This window comes from Lepidochelys kempii, chromosome 10, assembly GCF_965140285.1.
Source record: "Lepidochelys kempii isolate rLepKem1 chromosome 10, rLepKem1.hap1, whole genome shotgun sequence".
In the NCBI taxonomy this organism is placed as follows: Eukaryota; Metazoa; Chordata; order Testudines; family Cheloniidae; genus Lepidochelys; species Lepidochelys kempii.
The window spans coordinates 11546427-11563338 of NC_136389.1; the positions used below are offsets into that span (position 1 = coordinate 11546427).

Here is a 16912-nt window from a genome sequence, read left to right on the forward strand (position 1 = left end):
TGGGGACTTCCAGAGTGCTTGTGCAGGAGGGAAGGAATCGCAAATGGTACTAGGGAGAAGGCAGAGTAATCTGGTAATGGAAACGATCTAGTAAAAAAAAAAATTTCTAACTCAAATGGTAGCACAAGAGCCCCACAGCCGTGGAATTTGCTTTGAGAAAGCAGGTATGTGATCAGACTGGGTTCAGTTAGGTGGTACGTCTGTATTGTGTGCATCTGATCAGCTGAGAGATTTTCATGCAGTACTTTAATGTCATCACCAGGTGGCAGCAGTCTCCTACGTTGAGATGTGATTCTTCAGCTTCTTGCCTGGGTGAAAGAAACGGGGCTTCCAGGAGAGATTCTGGCTGTAGGGCACAATAGAATGTCCTGGATCACCCTTACCGCTACCTCCCCTTCCTCCTGTCTAGTCTCCTCCTTCTCCCTCTTTCCCCCATACTGCCCCTTGCTGTTAATAATCAACTTCTGATCTCCCCCAGACGCAGAGAGCTTACTGGATTCCGGTCTGGGTATTCTGCTGCTTGCGAGGACAGGGCTTCAGGAGCAACCTGTGCATCAGATGAACAGGGTCAGTCCCTGGCATTGCAAGGCACCTGTAACAGATGGGTTGAGATAATGGGCTTGGGCTCAGGCCCTCTGTAAGTCAGTGGAAAGACTCCATTGACTTCAGTGGTGTCTTGGAGCCTGATCAGAAGCTTTCAAGGAGGGGCTGGATTAGGCTTCTCTTTTCCTATAAACTCATGAGTTTGGGGATACTAATGCTTTGCATTTCTCTGTCCTCTATATTATCTGAGGAGTCTTTGCAGACATGGAACAGCCCTGCAGCCTGTGAAGCAGGTAAGGGAATGTACAGGGATCGCTGCCCCCACACCTGACATGCAGCTGTGTTCCACTTTGGGCAACTAATGTTGGTGGGTGTAATAGCTGTTTAGGGCAGGAAGTAAATACCATGTCCCCGTGCTGTTGCTGTGGGAGTGGAAGTAGGTGGGGTATCCTTACCCAAGCTAGAATATGGTCAGAACAATACTATTAACAATAGAGCTGGGTGGGGAAATTCTACTATAGATTTCTTAACAACCCCAATCCCTTGCTTTTTCCAAAACCTTTCAAGTGGCTTTTCGGTGAGGGAAAAACTGAAGGCTGAAAATGCTGCTTCCCGGGAGTGGTAATTCAGCTGCCTTATCTGTGTTCTCTAGGGGCTGGGATCCCTGGCTACGCTACATCTTCCATGATATGCACCATGCTTCCTGTGCTGGGTGACATGCTGTGGTGAGGCCAGCTGGGGAACCTGGCCCTTACCGTAGAGAAGAATGGGAGCATGGGGCACCCTGATTACAACTCCGATGTGACCCCACGGAGGCCTTTCTGAACTGAACTTCAGGGCTTAGGCTAAAATTTTTCAAATGTTTGTGAGGTTTTTTAACAACTCCTTTCTCCCCAAAAAAAAAATTCCATAGAAAGCAGCCATTTTTCTTAAATCCACTGAATAAAATTTCTGCAAATTCTCATTGAAAACTTTTGACCAACTCTTATTACTACCCCTGTTCTTACCTGTAGTGCTGCACCATCTTAAATGCATACAAATTGTCAGAGCACAGTTCTGCCTTTTGCCCAAAAGACAGGGGTCTCATGCTGATTCTGCAGCACTGGTCCACTGCTGATCCAGAGGGCTGATTACAGCCACCTGACTAATCAACACCACTGCCTGGAAAGGTGAAGCCTTCTCGTTTAAGTAGTGACGTGGCCTAACCCTGCTTACCTTGGGGGAACTGATAGGAATTGCAGCACAAACTCCCAGGCTGCGGACATGTCACACCACTAAACCATTTTACTCAAGGGGAGCCCAGTACCTTGCAGTGCACATGACATGGGCCATAGGAATTATTCCCGTCTTGCCTCCCCGTTTCTGGAGACTGGAGAAGGGGTGGTGAACTTGGTAGCCGAAACAGTGGGGAAAGGCTTAAGCATCCACAGCCTGAGCTCCTGTGGCTGGAAACTTCTGTGTTTCTCCTCTGCCTTAGACACCAGCTATTCACTGATTTAGCAATTGACATCAGTAGGTGGTATGAGCTGGGTTTGGAAAGAGTTCTAGCCAATGGAAATGGCTGGGCAAGGTGTGGGAAGGAGAACATGACTGCCATGAAGCCCTTGTAATAAAGGGAAATGAAGGAGCCTATGGAACAGGTGCCATATGCTCAAGAAATGACTCACTCCATGTGCCACACATCCTTTGACTTCAGAATTAAGGCAGAATCTTTTGAACCAGGCTGTTTTACAAGTCCCCGGGGTAAGTCATGAGGGAGTCTGACTGTTTTTGGTGTTTGTCCCTGAACAAATATCAGGATTTGGAGGGTAATGGGGGTCACTCCTACATCCGAAGACACGATCTCTGGGCAGACCTGTGCTGGTGTGTGTCTCACTGTAGAAAGCAGCAGCCACATACGCTATGCTTGGCTTGAAAGCTATTTGGCTTTCTTGAACACTGCTCCTCTGTTGGAGACTTCTTTGGAATTAGGATAATTTCCATGGTGGGGGTAGATGTTTTGCTTTTCCTAGTGTCAGTCTGAATCTGGATGAGGGATGTGAACTTTTCTTTTTACAGCTCTTGCTTGTTAATATAATTGAAATCTGTATCCTTGTACTTGGATCTCAGCTAGGAATAATCTTATTAGGAGAGCAAGTTGAGCTGGGACAGCATTAATGAGTATGCTATGGCTGTATAGTGTAACTCTTCCAGAAGGCCACCCATCCCTGACTGTATCAATACATAGATACAGTGCCAGCTTCCCTATGTTGCCTTTCAAATAACCTGGCAGGATTAGTCTCTAGGCAGGACTAGCTTCCTTCCCATCCTCAACAACTGCCAGCTTTGCTTCATTTCATCTCATTGTGGGCCCTAGTGAAAGCACTTGTTTTGCCTGGAGATGAAGTGCCTGTGTCCTCTACCTCCCCCTGCCCCTCCCCCCCATCTGAGATGATTAAACCTGAGCTCATCTCAGAGTGAGTGAGTTTCTGGCTTCCACTGGAAAGTGTGAGGAGAAATCATTGACGAGAGCAAGAGCCTGTGTGGTTCACTGTGTAAATATTTTACCGAGTTTGATGTCTCCCACCAGGGCTCAGAATGTGAGAATGCCACCTGCACAATGACCTTTAACGAGGCTGTACCTATCCAATAGCACTGCCCTGCCCTTTCCCAGGAGGGAGGGCTCGAATCCTTGATCCACACTTCTACACTGTCTACTCATGCAACAATGTGCAAAGTGCAGCTCTATGCTCAGGGACAATCCCCTGGGAGAACCGTACAGTGAGGGTTAAGTATTTGTCAGAATAAAGCTTTGTAGATGGAGAAGCTCAGCTGGAAGGAGCAATTCTAGGTATCTTTTGGCAAAGGGAGCTGGTCGCTTTGGTTGGGGGGGGAGTGTGAAGAGAGGCAAAGGGCCATATTTTCAAAACTTGTGTGCCCCACTTGTCAGGTGCAGTTAGTGGCAGTTGCAGGTGCTCTGAAAATTGGACTCAGGCTCAAGTTGGGCACCTAGAATGAGTGGATGTTACAAAGTTTGGGAGTGACGTGTTCTAAGTCACGCGCGCCAGCTCAGGGGCCATTACATATAGCTCTTGTCCGTCTCCTTTTACAGAACGGGAGGGACAGGAGCCATCCCCTTGCAAATGTCTCATCAGAGGGGCAAAATGCTATTTCTGTGGAGCAGGGGCCTCCAACCTGTTCCTCCCAACACATAATGTGGAGCATGACTCGGTTTTATCGTCTGCCTGAATGCACAGGGCCCATCCATGCAGCTCTGCCAGGGAGAAGGGGTGGATAAGTTAGTGAGTCCAGACGGTCTTCAAGCAGCCATTACACCACCTTAAACAGAAGTTTGAGGAGAAGTCTGTTTTGTTTGACCACAGGGTGATGCTGAAGCCCCACCGTGGAGAATGAGACACATCTGTAAAGTGAAATGCCCTGACTCCAAGACAATAGAGGCGCAATGTCACTCCCCAGCTGGCTCGTCTGGTAAGCGACAGCCCTGAACCCCAGCAAAAGAGCCTTTCTCTGGGCACACCAGCTTGGGGCACTGTATACAGGAGTGGAAGCAGAACTACATGTCTCATTGTGCTCTGCAGAACGGTCCCATTCACAAACTGGCCCTGACGCTGGTTTGGTCGTCTGCCTCCAAAAATGGGATTCTGGCCAACAGTCCTTCACTCCCTACAACCGTTTCTGCACTGCAGGACTATGTTCAGCCAGTGCTGAGCAACCAGTGGGATGCTCCGCCCCACCCAGTGTCTTAATTCATTACTGTTCAGACCCTTGGCAAAGGAGCTGGGGGAAAGCAAAACCCCGTGCAGATAACTTCTCCAGCATCCACCCAGCGTGATTCCTCTGGACTAGCCATAGCCCCTCTGCCAGCAGGGGGCTCTGTAAAGCCACGTGGTGGTTGTTCAGTAAGTGCTGCTCCCGGGCTTGGTGCTGGGCATGTCTTGCTGGAGGACAGCTGGGGTCCCTGCCCTGTATGGATGATGTAAATGGGTGGGCAAGAACCTGGCTGACCTGAGGAAGGCAAGTGAGTGGTGCAATGCTGTACTCAGTAAGGGGGAGGGCCTGGCCCAAGAAAGAGATTTAAGGGATGAGAGAGCAGTTGCCAGGCAACAGGCTGGCCACTGCACTATGAAATATGACTGGCCAGGAAGCTTTCACAGGAGCTCCTCTGCTCAGACAACCTCGACTTACATCCCACCTGCCAGGAAGGGCTTAGAGCTCGGCTCGCCAACTAATGACCACTCAGAGTGCCCTGCCCAGCGCGTCCACAGCCTATTCTTGCCTCCAGACCTTAGGTAGTGGCTAGGCAAACAGGCTGTGTGTGCTAAAGGAGAACCTCTGGGTCTCCTCAGGAGAGAATTAAACTTTCAGCTGAGCTGCACAAGGACTATTCAGATTGCCCCTACCTCGTTGTCGCACTGCACTGGCTGTGGAGTGTGGCAGAGACCCTCTGAAGTGTCACCTCTTTCGCTGTCAAAGGGAGAGGGAAAGCCTCTGCTGCCTTGAGTAACAGCCCCCTTGCCTGTTTTCACCATGGGAGTGACACAGGGGAGTTGGAGAGGGACCATAGCCATGGAGCTGGACAACATCCTTTGTTCCCTGCCATGAGCAGGGAGGGGGAGTGTGGGCTGGGCCTGCCACACCCCTGTTTCAGGGAGTGCGGGGAGAGCAGCTGCTCTGGGGCCTGGCTGTTTAATTACAGGTTCAGATGTAAAGAAGTGAAAACCCTTTCCATGGAGGGACTTTCTCTGCTGTGTCCAGTTTCATCTGCTCTGTTTTCAATTACATAAGCATTTACACTGCATTTCCCGTGGCTGGTGTGGGATCCCTGTGCTGGGACTGGGCCAGCAGTGAAGTCTTCCTTTGATTGGACCAATTAAGATCAGGGCGTTCCTCACCAGCTCAAACCAGTTTAGAGACAAAAGCCCCAATTGTTCCCATTTAAGTCTCTACAAAACTCAGTTTGCCTTCAGCCTGCCCTCCAAAGCTCAGCGAGGGTAGCACCCGGAGTCCTGTACCCCCAAGAGTCCCTCTGCACGGCCGGTTGTGCCCCCCTTGCACTTAGTGCCAGCCATGTGGTGTGAATGCTTTCTGTTAGGCTATGGGCCTGAGTCAGGGCCAGGGGCTGCCCCTAGTATCCCTTTTCAATGAGTTTTCACTACTCCAATTCAAAGATTTCTGCTTGGTTGGAAAGGGAGCCGTTTTTTACACACTGCAACCAGCCTTAGAGGGCAGGATCAGCTGCCTCAGACACTGCTCCCTAACAGCTGGGTGAGGTTCCACCGTCATTTCTGAAAAAGTTACAATACAATCTCCAGCTCCCACACAAATTGTCTGAACTCTTCTAGGCCCTGGGGCTCTTCCAGATCAATCACTCTCTGTTAGATTGTACCCTATTCAGAATACATGCAGCTCCTTGGGCAGGCCACTGTTTATCACAATGATCTCCTGTATAAGATGGAACAGTAAGGAGGGTTGTGGGGGGCTTGCTGGTTTTCCTCGGGGCCAGCTAGCAGGATTGCCAATTTCAAGAGATCAAAAATCATGCATTGGACTCCTAACAATCATGAGATTTCAAAAGCAGATTGTATGGTGTGTGCTAGGTCAGTCTCTTGATGTTTGATCTCCCCTGCCTGTCCTTGGGGGCTGTGCGTGTGACAATGAGTGTTACCCAGTCTCCCACCTGTACTGGAGAAGGTGAGTTTGGCCCCTGCTGCAGGGAACTCTCCCTTCCTCACATCGGTCCCTCTCTCACCCAGCAATTAATCCTGTCTCTTAGTGCCCTATCAGTTCTGTCCCCAACCAATCCCCCCTCAGTTCAGTCGCTCTGCCCCGCCCCTCATCACCACCCCATCAGTTCAATCCCTTGCCCCCAGCAACACCTGCCGCCCTCAGTTCATCCTCCCAGCACTCACCCCATCGGCTCAGAACCCACCATCAATATAGACCTCCACCCTATCACCCTCCCCCTCCTCACTTCAGCCCTCCTGTTGCCCTCTGGCCATAGTTCAGCCCTCCCAGCCTCACCCCTGCTCTGCTTAGGGTTTTTCAAACACTGCCCCTCCCCCCCGGCCTAGGGGGGCTGCAGTGGGTTCTTCCCTCCCACTTCCCAGCCTGGAGCCCCTGGAAAGAAAATCCTGACATTTGAGAGTTCTATTGCGAGATCATGAGTCAGGCTTAGTTTTACTTGGCAATCTCGTCTCTCCCACTTAATGCGTGAGAGTTGGGATGTCTGCTGCAGTGTCCCTGTCCAAGCTCCCCCATAGCCCGGCCTCCCTGGTCCTCACACTTCCCTGCCACCTGGGCCTGGGTTTTGTCGCTGGATTTAGGGAGCCCGCTTTTCAGCTGTGGGTGCCTGACGTTAGGTAGGTGCTTCGGGGGCTCCCATCATAGGAGAGACTGTTGCTGATTTGTCTCGGGAGCTGGGAGGCAAAGGTAGGCATGGGCAGCACGTTCTATGGGCCTGTGGGGCCCGGGCACCAGGAATATTTCTGTCCCAGGGGCCTGGCTCCAGCAAAGTTTCCCACCTCCCTCCCACACGCACACTCCCCCCACGCTTCCCCTGGCCCCATCTGCCGCCCCTGGGTGATTTAAAACAGCCTGGGGGCTCCCGCTGCCACCCACAGCGCAGTGGGGCTGAGCGGCTTCCCACGGGCTCGTTCCACATGCGTGAGAGGGTCGTGCTGCTGTGCGCTGCCCCTGCCCCAAACACCCATGTGGCCAATTTGGAAGCTGCAGGGATGGTGCCTGGAGACAGCAGGGTGAGGAGACCCCCGGCCTGTCCTGCCTAGGAGCTGCTGCCGGAGGGGGTGCCCCAGGTAAGCATCGAACCCCCACATCCACTTCCAGAGCCTGCAAACACAACCCTTTGACCCCCAAATTTCCTCCTGCACCCCCACCCCCGCATCACCTCTCGCCCCCAAACTCCCTCCCAGAGCCTGCACCCTGCACCCCCCCAACTCCCTCTTGCACTCCCAACCCCCTCCCCTGCACCTAGTTTTGTCCCCAAACTCCCTCCCAGAGCCTGCACCCCGCACCCCCCCCAACTCCCTCTTGCACTCCCACCCCCCTCCCCTGCACCTAGTTTTGTCCCCAAACTCCCTCCCAGAGCCTGCACACCCACCCCCTCCTGCACTCCTGCCCAGAGCCTGCACTCCAGACCCCCTCCCCCACCCAACCTCCCTCCCAGAGCCCAACCTCTCACCCCTTTTGCACCCAAATTCCCTTCCAGAGCCTGCACCCAAACTCCATCCCAAAGTCTGCACCACAGACCGCGTTCCCCACCAAACTCCCTCCTAGAGCCTGACCTCTCACCCCTTCTGCATCCAAACTCCCTCGCAGAGCCTGCATCCCCACCCCCTCATACACTCCAATTGCCTGAACCCCAGACCCCCTTCCCCACCCAAACTCCCTCCCAGAGCCTTAGGCAGGTGTGTGTGGGCAGTTTGCGAGGGGGCGGTTCTGGGCACCACCAAAATTTCTACAATCCTGCCGCCCCTGGAGGTAGGTGCAGGCTGTACAAAGCAGCTGAACATTTGAGCTAAGCCCAGGGTTGACTAGATGGTGATTTCCACAAGGAGGTTTTGCAGTTAAGATGTAGCTATCCTCCCCTGCTACCCAGTAATCAGAAACAAAAGAGAGAAGCCTAACTGTGCTGACAGGTTTCTAGGTCACCAGAATATCCTGTGTTTCCCTAAATAATATGTTTACAAAGGATGCCCCATGCTGTGCCTGCCAGGGACTGCTGAATGGGTTGATTTGCATTCACATTTACCATGCAGAACACTGATTAGGCTCAGGCCCGTTTTTCCTGTGTGAGCTGGTGTCTGCTGTAGTGAGGGCTGCTGCTAGAAAACTCTTCCCAGGGAGCCGCTTGTCTCAAAATCCTAGCGGTTAAAAGGAGCCGGTGCTTAAGGTTGATGCCAAAATAAGGAGCCTAAAGGAAGTACTTTCTCCTGTGCTCTAGGGTATGATTAATACTTAGCTTTACTACAGAGCCTTTCATAGGTGACTCGCCACATGCTTTACAGCACTGATCAATCCTACAACAGGCCTGGGAACCTGTTATGCACAGGTGACTGTGACACAGAAAGGGATTTGATCAGGGTAGGTCAGCAGGAGAGCTAGGAATGCAACCCCCCCTGGCCTAACTGCTGGCCCGTGTGCCAGCCACTGGGCCACGCTGCCTATCAGCTGTCTTACTATATACTTAGTTCTTATAGCACCTTTCAGTCATAAATAGAAATCTGTTCTAGGATGGAGGGTAAATACTATCCTTTTTTGCAGATGGGGCAACTCACTAGGGTGATCATATGTCCTGTTTTTCCCAGGACAGTCCCTTTTTTAAGTCCTGTCCTGGCCTTCCTGACTTTTTTGATCAATTGGCAAGAGCAAATGGGACAAATGCCCACTTCTGTCAAAAAAGCGGGGTGCAGGGGAACATGCGGGGAGAGGGAAGTGAGCAGTGATGCCAGCCACACACAGAGGGAGAGGCAGGGCTCAGGCGAGCAATGACACCAGCCCCAGCCTCGTGCAGGAAGGGGAGGGAAGTGCCTTTGGGCCAGTCCTGCGTGATATCCCATTTTCCATTTGGGAAATATGGTCACCCTACAACTGAGGCACAGAGAATTTGTGACTTGCTCCCATCACAGGAATAGAATCCATGAAACTGGACACCCAGCCCCCTGTCCTGTCAACTGGACAATGTGGAGCAGGAAGTTCCAGCTTCAAGTCCCTGTAATGGGCTCTCTGGGAGGTGCTGCACCTGAGACACTGTGTGGTGGCTGTATGGCAGGGGCTGCCAGTGCTATGGGCCAAACCTTCCCAAAAGACTTAGACTGTTCTTACACTTGGGAAGCATAAATGCAGCAAGGCCAAAGATCATTAAGCCCTGTGAGGCGCTAGGGCCGGGGTGGCTAGGAAGGGCTTTGCAGTGTGGGACAGAAAGGGGAAAGCGTCTCTAAAATAAGAAGCTGGAGAGAAGATTCGGCATTTACTTCAGAACCACACTAAGAGGAGAGCAGTTATTAGAGGTGTCCGTGATTGGGCTTCACACCCATGCAGAAGTGATTCTCTGTTATGCTCCCAAGGCCAAAATCATCCCAGCTGTAATGCCACTGAAATCCGCGGTCTTCCTTGCCCACGTCCTCAGAGGCAGCTCTGTTCAGCAGTGCGAAGGTTTATATAGGACATTCTGTTAGTATCAGAGGTGACGCTGCTCTGGTTTCAGCCATCAGCTGTAGTCAGGCAGCCCCCCCAGAGTCTGGAGCAATAGTGCAAATAGAAATTTAAAATGTCTACATGTGCTGGTAAATTCATTACCCCCATGCCACCCCGTGGGTCTGCCTGCGGTGTACACACAACCTCCCAATGCACACTGCACCTGCTAGGATCCCATGACACTAGATAGTGTCACGTAGCAAAGAGCAGAACAAAAAGAACCTGCCACAAGGAAAGTAACCTCTTCCCCCCCCTCCCCCGCCACAAGCCTGCCCTGGAGCTATGCCTTGGAGCTGGCTATCTAGCCGGGGTGGGGTTCTGGACTGCAAGGCCACCATCCCACTTTGGAAGCACGCATCTAGGCTTCAGATTGCCAGAGGAAACTTTGATCTTTGCCCACCTCACAAAATGACCAGTGCAAGCTGTAATCACCAGTAGGCTGTGCCTGGGAGAGCTCAGACTGGAATGGAGGGGTGGGGCAGGGGATGAGGTGTGCAGGAGAGGGCTCTAGGCTGGGATAGGGGTTGGGGTACAGGAGGGGGTGAGGGTGGAGCTGTGAATGAGGGGTTTGGGGTGTGGGAGGGAGCTTCGGGCTGGGGTAGGGGGTGGGGAGATGAGGGATGGGGCTGGGATAAAGGATTTGGGGTGCAGGAGGTTGGGATGCAGGGAAGGTGTGGGGTCCTGGCGGCACTTACTGCAGTTCCAAGGAAGTGGCTGCAAGGTCCCTGTTGCCTCTAGGTGCATGGGGGCCAGATGGCTCTGCATGGTGCATGCTGCCTTTGTGCCTGCAGGTGCCGCCCCCTGCAAATTCCATTGGTCTCAATTCTCAGCCAATGGGTGCTAGTGCTGGGGGCGGGGGCAGTGCACAGAGCCTCCCTGGCCGCCCCACTGCTTAGGGGCCGCAGGGACCTGGTGATAGCTTCTGGGAGCTGCACGGAGCTAGGGCAGGCAGGGAACCTACCTTAGCCCCAGGCCTCCGCTGTGCCGCTGACTGGACTTTTAATGGCCAGTTGGTAGCTTGGTGCTGACCGGTGTCACCAGGGTCCCTTGGTTGAAAACCAGACACCTGGCAACCCGAAGTTTAGCTTATGTCCCTTCCAAAGCACCATGCGCTTACAAGGGAACAAGGCCCTCATGTTTCAGCCTAGGAATGGTCACGTAGGCGTTATACCAGGCTAACTGCACCGCGCTAATGACACTGGTCCATGTCCCCGTGTCGCCAAGCCCAAGAACTGCCCTTCGCTGTGCAGGTTCCAGGAAGGAGGCGCAAGGAGATGGTTAAAAAGAGCTGGATTTGGCCCCGTTGTCCCCCCACCCTGCTCTTCATAACAGCCCAGTGTCTCCTTTACACAGGAGTGTGGGGGACACAGTAAAAAAAAAAAAAAAAAAAAAAAGCCCTCTGTGAAAGAAGAGAAAGAGCCCCCTCTCCCAAGCACCCCATTCTCCGAGGAGAAGTATCACCATGGCAATGCTCCTGCTCACAATGTCTCCCCGTTGCTACTTGGCCAGGGCTGGTAGGGGAGCTTTCTTTTTTTTGCTCACCCTTTATGGGGACAGTGATGTGTGAATAAAACCAACCTGGTGTGGACATGCACAAACTGAACAGTGTTCCCAAGTCAAAAATACATGCTGCATTCACAGTGGAGGCGCTGCCCTTCCCGGCCCCTTGTCGGTTTTCGGTGGGATGGGGTGGGTGGGAAGAATGGGATGGTTGTATAAAGTGTCTCCGGTTTGAGTTTGTGGGGGGGGGGGGTATTTGTTCTCCTTTAACAGAACAATGGGGAATGTTTCCAGCTGTTTTAAGATGCTGCATTCAGCTCCTTTTCTCATCCCCCACTCTCTGCTTGCCAAATGGCAGCAAGAACTAAAACCTTCCTGCTGTGGCGATGAGGTCAACCCACCCTGGATGGGTGCTGGGAACCCACCGGATGCAGGAAGGAATTCTGTTGTTCCAATGAATGTCAGGGTACTCTTAAAATTCAAGGGGGGAAGTTGTTCCCACCTAAAAGGAATGAGGGAGGGGGGAACATGAAAGAGGAAGTTGGAGAGGTTGGTGGGAATCTGTGCTCTGTGCAGCCATGGGAAAGCCTGGGTTTGATTCATTAGCCAAGCCCCCTTGCTCTGTGTGCCAGCAGTGGCTGAGAGGGAGAGGAAAGCCTTGCATGGCTAGTCATCCCCCCGATTTGTTTAAAAGGCAGCATTGACAAGCCTTCCTTCCAGTCCCCCTTGAACTGAACAAAAGGAGCCCTTCAAAGGCACTAGGCTAAAATGTGTGTGTGAGGTGGGAGGGAAGGGGAACTGTGGGATCCATGAGACCCTGTCTGCAGGGCTTTGGGGAGTGCCTTCAGGGGGGAGAGAGTACCAAGTGAGGGGCTCAGTGGGGTTGTGGCTGGGCTTTCACCTTTGGATACAGGGCTGGTCCAGTAATGTTGCAAGTAATCTGATTGCTGTACAGTGCAAAACATAATGCAGACTGTTCTCAGTTTACTGTTCCTAGCAGCCCTCTCATTCCTGCTTGCAGACTCAGCAATGAGTTCACGGTCCAACCTCCCCGTCCCCATCTCCGTGCCCAACAGAGAGAGGGCTCAAAAGGTCTGAGTAACTGCCTACTTACCTTGAGAAAGGCAGCAGTGTTATTGGACGGATTTCCTCTCTGCTCCACTCCTCAATCACTGAAGTATCGTTAACAACCCCAGGTCTGAAGTCAAATCTCCCTGAGGTTGCAACTGAAATGAGTTTAGTGGCACCTGTATGGATGTGGAGGTGTGGTGGAGGGTGGTGTGGAAGCTTTGCACAGTGCATATACGTATGCTCTTGTCTCCCTTCCCATGAAGCACAAAGGTGGAGAATAATGAGTGTCTGTTCAGGTGCTCATGACCGTCCTACTTCATTGGATTTGAATAGGTACTTTGATGGACTGGGTTGCCTGTGTTCTGGTTTCCATAGCACCAGGGATTGCCTTGGAAGCAGCTAAATGAAGTAGCTCACTGTAAAGGGCTCCCTCTTCACTGGAGATGAGAGAATACCCCCAGCAGCGCCACACAAACAGGTGTGCCTTTGAAAATGAATTTGCTTTCACTGCGTGGGCCGTTTTCTGTTAGTTTCCCAAGAAGATCCTAGGGCTCAAGTTTATGGGCCAGAATGGCTGTGGAAACAGGAATTTCTAAGTAAACGTGTGAGAATAGTTGTACTAAATGATTTTTTTTCTTGCAAATATTTGCACCAGAAAGTCAGTGTAACCAAGAGTTACACTCATCCCATCAGGGAATGACAGCAAGTCCCCAGTCAAAGATAACGAGCACAGCTCAGATATCAAATATGCACAATAAACATGTGAGCAATGTACCAGAAAGGAATTATTTACCAAAAGTAGGGGGTGAAGACTATTAAACCTCTAACTGCAAATAAAAAGAGACAAAATTAATCTGATAATTTATTTGCCCAGTTTCCTTCGTTTCCTACGCTAACGCTGTTATTTCCACCCCACAGCATGGGCAGCGGGTATCGTCGGCTGGGGGCAGTTGTGCCTCCGCAAACAGCCTGGTATGCCCCCATCCACACACACACACTCCCCCCTTCCGTCCCAGGGCCTCTCCTGCAGTTCCCGGCACTTTGCCCTGGCCCAGGCTGACTGGGGCTGGGTGGCCTGCCTCCTGCAGGGACTCACTGGCTGGCACTGGTGGCATGCTGCCCAGCGCACCAGGGCTGGAGGCACTGCGACCATGCCACCTGGTGCTGGGGGCCATGATGGGGTGCTCTAGGCTCCTAGGGGGAGAAGGAGGGATGGGAGCTCAGGCCCAAGGGGAGGAACTCCCGAGTCATCGGCTGCCCATGACCCTCCATAAAGCCCATTCTAAATTCCTCACTATAAGCACAGTGCTCTCAGTCTGAGCTCAGCCACCGAGTGAATGAGGAAGTCCTGGTGCAGTTATGGCACCATACAGTTGATCGGACACAGCAGTGGCCTAATAGCAGGCATGCTGACAGAATGGAGCTTTTTTTAGCCACGTTCCCAGCCACCCACCCCCAAACACATGTGTCCAAAAGGTACACATTATCAGGAACAAAATCTTTCTGTCTCTGTTGAGCCAGTTAGCATAAACAGGATGTCCTGCAGAAGAGAACAGGGGACCAGATGAAAGTGGTTGGGGCAGACACACAAGTGAAGTATTTTGAAACTGCAGGCTTTTGTCTGTACGCATGCAGACAGCCTGGGGCAGGAGCTTGGGAACTGAACAGATTTTCGTGGCTGTGCATGAATGGCATGTCTGTGTGGACATATGAACATGTGTATGGCTGTGCATTGTGCAGCTGTGAACGTGCAGGTATAGGGTGAAGACGTGTGGGTTAGGAGACGGGTGGATTGCTAAAGGCTTTTCCTGCATTTTTAAAGCTCTGCTCCCCTCCACCCCCCACCGTGCTTGCGCCCATCCTGCTTTCGCCAATCTTTTCACACTGCACTATGCCTTGCAATGCTTTACCCTGCCAGAGGACTGATATGAAAGGACTCTGACTCTGAGCGTTGAAATCGGCGTGATGCACCATCCCAGGTACCAGTGGGAGTTGCTTTGCCTTATTTTCTGACTGCTCGCCAAGTAAACCTTCAACATAGGGGTTGTTGAAAGCAAAGCCTACAGCACGTCTTTGCCCCTGGGGCATTTAGCGATGAAGGGGCATACTGCACGGTGCACCCTAATCCCTGCAAACCAGCATGTCTGCCGCTTGGCCTGACATAGCCTCTCCCCACACACACTGCCAAATTGTATTACTTGGTGCTAAATGCTGCTTTCTCCTTTCCTCCAACTTCTCTGGGCTTTGGTGCCTGAGCAAGGAGGCTGGCACTGCGCTGTGTAGGAGTCTCTGGTCCATGACTGTGCTCTGCAGATAGTTCTCAAGACACCATTCGTGCAGCTGTTAGCTCCCTAATGGGGAAGGGGGGAGGGTGTTTTTGCGGGCTCAGTTTGGGAGCCTTTACACAGCAGTTACACAGGGACATGACGGGGGAGACTGCAGAGCTGAGGCCTGTCTAAGCCAGCCATTTAGGTGGGGGGGGGTGCCCCCTGCACGATGCAATGGTTCATAACTAAGTCTAGTCTCACTGCCACACAGTCCCTGAAGCCGTAAACACAGCCCTGGAGAGGTGACACCTCTGCCCCGTGTACACTGATGGAGACATGCTTTGTAATAGCAGCAGCGTGGAGAAAAGAAAGCAGCCCAGAGTGATGTGCCAGAAGTTGAGGACAGCCCATTCAGAGTTGAGTGAATGACTGGCACAGTGAGTGTGGCCTGTATAAATGGCACTGGCAGGATCCGCCAGAGGTTATTTTAAGCATATTAAATTGCTTGTTCTTGCTCTTCTGATTGCTATTTCTACCTGATTGAAATTTACACCTAAGCAGGTTTTGGTAGGAGTGCAATGTAGCGTCCGCAGTATGTATCCCTGAGCTGAGCCGCTGGTATGCTGGGCTGTTGAATCTGGCTTGCTAGATTGAGTCCAAAGGCTGTATTTCCCCCTGCAGCCAATGAAAATTTTTTTTCAGATGACAAATGCCCAAATAGCTCAGTGGTTTGAGCATTGGCCTGCTAAACCCAGGGTTGTGAGTTCAACCCTTGAGGGGGCCATTTGGGATCTGGGGCAAAAATTGGGGCTTGGTCCTGCTTTGAGTAGGGGGTTGGACTAGATGACCTCCTGAGGTCCCGTCCAACCCTGATATTCTATGATTCAGCCCGCACTGCTGAAGGTGCCGCCAACCACATCAGTACTGGTTTGGGTCACTGAGACATTACAAGCCTTTTGTGTGAGCTACTGCACTTTAGGTTCCCAGCGGCATCTGGGCCAATGTTCTTATGTGTTGAGGCTGGAAAGCGAAGGCCCTGATGAAACCACAACAGAGCAAGCCATAGGAACATACTGGTATCGTTTCCTAAGGATGACATGGGCCTTTCCGGAGCCTGGAACTAGTGAACTGCTGAGGAAGGCCTTGCTGCACCAGCCCTCGGGGGGGGGAATCATTTTGAAGCGCTCAAATGTGATTCATGTTCCGCTAGTGCTTCTGAAGTCTGTTTCACTTGACCTTTCTTCTCCCTGTGGGTGGGTAGTGCTGTGCCCACTTGCAGTTGGTGCTGGGTGACTCATTGCTCGGAAGGCAGGATGGTGGGACGTGTGATAACGGAGCAGCGGGCACAGAATGCAAGTGCCAAAGCACACCCAGCACCAGCCGCCTGAGTGCTTTTTTGTTTGTTTGTTTTTGCTTTGACACATGCTAACTTCCTGTTCGGTTTGCAGGTTAAAAATACAACCCAGAATAAGCGAGAAATTCAAGTGAAGCTGACGTGTGCTGCTTAACGAGGGGGAATTGACTGTGTCAGATGAAAAGTTTGACGCTTGCCTCACAAGCCGGTCTGAGGTTTGGGGGCAGGGCGGGTGTGGTGAAGTTTCACTCTGTGCCCAGGGTTAACAAATGATTGTTTCTTGCTACTGGGATGTGTGTGTGTGTGTGTGAGACGTCACAGCTGGAACCAAGCTGGGGGGTGGGGGGGACAGTACAGCTCAGAAGCTCTAGAGAGCTTTTTAAACAGGGGGTTGTTAGCCAACATGGTGTGGGCTCCGGGGTTATTGGTGAATCCAAGTGAGTGTTCCCAGAGAGCAGGAGCTTGCTGCCTGTCCTTGTTCATTAGGGTGAAGTACCAGGGGTTAGCAGCTCTGCAGCAAGGCCCCTACCAAAAAAGGTTGTAGGGCCGTGCCTGCCTGCCCGTGGTACACAGACTGGCAGGAACGTGCATGGAGGTGGGGGAGGAGGGGAAACAGGTGGGGGCACAGAACTCCTCTGACCCCAGGGCCATGGCAGGCACTGAGCAGAGAGAGCTTCCCGGCCCTGGGGCCACAGCAAGGGCCCAGAATATGCCCCCGCAAAAGCAGTCAAATTTAAATTCCTGGGCATACCCCTGCGGTCTGGCCTAGTTTTGTGGCTCTTAGATGTAAGACTAGCGCTAGACTTTGCAAAGTATGGCATGCGGGATCCCATGCCACTGCTTCCTTACCTGTCAACCAACCCCCCTCCCCTCTTCCCCTTGCCAGCTCCCCACAGACACTTTTTGAGAACAGTCTTCCTTCCCCTTTCTGAGGCACTGTGATCGAGCCTCAGCTGTGCTCATG

General features: G+C 52.2%; 1 long non-coding RNA gene across 1 annotated transcript; it reads left to right on the top strand.

Annotated features, from left to right (window-relative positions):
* Positions 1-234: 234 nt before the first annotated feature.
* On the top strand, positions 235-1573 carry LOC140918178 (uncharacterized). The gene is made up of 3 exons (XR_012161100.2): positions 235-567; positions 794-836; positions 1196-1573. It is a non-coding gene; the product is annotated as an uncharacterized LOC140918178 (long non-coding RNA).
* Positions 1574-16912: the final 15339 nt, after the last annotated feature.